Below are 2,003 nucleotides of genomic sequence, written 5' to 3' on the forward strand. Positions count from 1 at the left end.
CCTGTCTTGGAATGGTTGTAACAATTCATATGAATTGTTATTAATAAAATAAACAAGATTTTTAAAAATCAGTGATGGGACCTTATATTAGATAAAGTAGTCAGGAAAGGCTTCTCTGAGGAGATGACTCTAGGTTAAGGCTGTTACAGGAAGAATCGGGTACAGACACTCCACGGATAGGGAAGGAAACCACTCTGCAGCCAGAGCAACCCATCTAACGCGGATTACATAGTGGGGGCAGAGGTGAAGTAAGTAGAGGCAGACCCTACCAGGACTTTAGACTTTGGTAGGAATTTGAGTGAGTCTGTAAGAGATGGGGAGCATTGAAGGTGAACCATCCGAAGGGCTCTAAGCAGTGGATATATTATCGATTTGTGACTCTGAACTGTAGCTCTAGGAAGGAAACACATCAAACTATAACAATGTTTACCTCTGGGTGGTAGGTTTATAAGTGATCTTTATTTTTTTTCTTTATGTTTTTCTGTATTTGCCAAAATTTCTCCAATGAGTATGTATTACTTCTATAGTTTTAGAAATTTAGTCAAAAAAGGGAAAAAAGCTAACGAGAAGTGGTACAAAGGACAACAGAAGGGGTATGATTGGTGGTGAGGAGCCAAGATGTACTGAGGCTGGAGGAGGGAGGGTAGCAGCCTGGAGTGGTTTGGTTGCCATGGGAATGGAAAGGGATGAACCTGACCGATGTTTAAGGGGTAAAATCCACTGGTGACTGATTGGCCACAGGAGGTAAATGGGAAGGAAGTCTAGATGACTGCTGGGTTTCATCTTGGGTAACTGACTAGGTTGATGATGAGTCTGCTCAACCCAATAGAGGATACAGGAAGTGCACAGACATGGGAGGGAAGGTTAAGAGGGGTATCACAGGAAATTAGAGTGGCCTACAGCACCAAAAGCCAAGCAATCAGATGAATCAGGTTATAAAGCTGAGGAAGAGGAGTGACACTTTATGAAGCTTGACTAGGAAGAGAAAGAAACAATAGGGTGGTAACCAGAGGGAGTGTAGGGCTGGGGTGTTTCTTGGCCAGGGGAAACAAACCAGCAGAGGCTGAGTGGTTGGAAGTATAGATGTTAAGGAGGTGACTGAAGGAGTATGATCCAAGATGGGGTGAAGTGGGATCATAAGCAGAGGTAGGATTGAACTGGAAAAAGGACATCTTGGTTCTTCCCGGATGGGAGTGAGAGCATGAAGCAGCAGGGTGCACATGTACAGATTCCTTTGGGGGTCAATAGCGGTTAACTATTGGTTAATAATGGTTACTATAACTATTAACCATTATAAAGTAAGAACTATAGAAGTTCTTACTTTGTGAACTATATTCCCTCTGTGAATTAGAAGGTGAGGTTATCTATTGGGGATGTGGATAGGTAAGTAGTTGAAGCCAAGTGGTGAAGGTCTGTAATAATCTGAGAAAGGAAGAGGGTACTGATCAGATAAGAACGGCTCAATGGTACTGAGGTCCAACTGAAGTTGGATCCACTAGATTTTGTAGCAGTTCCCCCTTGCCCAACGAATCCGTTTATTTCCATCATATTTTACATTGTGTTCTGCATGCCAAGAAAATATAGGTGGGGGGAAATCGTCATGCAATTGATTCCGGATTGGGAGTTTGCAGGGGTGGGGCAGCTTGAGAATGAGGGGTCTAAAGAGTTGAAGGTCATGAATGAGAATAGCTTTAGTTGATCATAGGGAACCTACTGGGTCAGGAAGGGAATAGGGTTAAAAGAAAAAACGTTAAGTGGAAAGATCAAAGGATTGAGGTCCTGAAGAAGTAAAAGAATAGATTTAATGGCAGAGTAAGAAAACTGGAAAAGTAGGCAGTCACAATAAAACAGGAAGTCGGGGCTGCCCTGGTGGCGCAGTGGTTGCGCGTCCGCCTGCCGATGCAGGGGAACCGGGTTCGCGCCCCGGTCTGGGAAGATCCCACATGCCGCGGAGCGGCTGGGCCCGTGAGCCATGGCCGCTGAGCCTGCGCGTCCGGAGCCTG

Source organism: Physeter macrocephalus, chromosome 12 (genome assembly GCF_002837175.3).
Source record: "Physeter macrocephalus isolate SW-GA chromosome 12, ASM283717v5, whole genome shotgun sequence".
NCBI lineage: Eukaryota > Metazoa > Chordata > Mammalia > Artiodactyla > Physeteridae > Physeter > Physeter macrocephalus.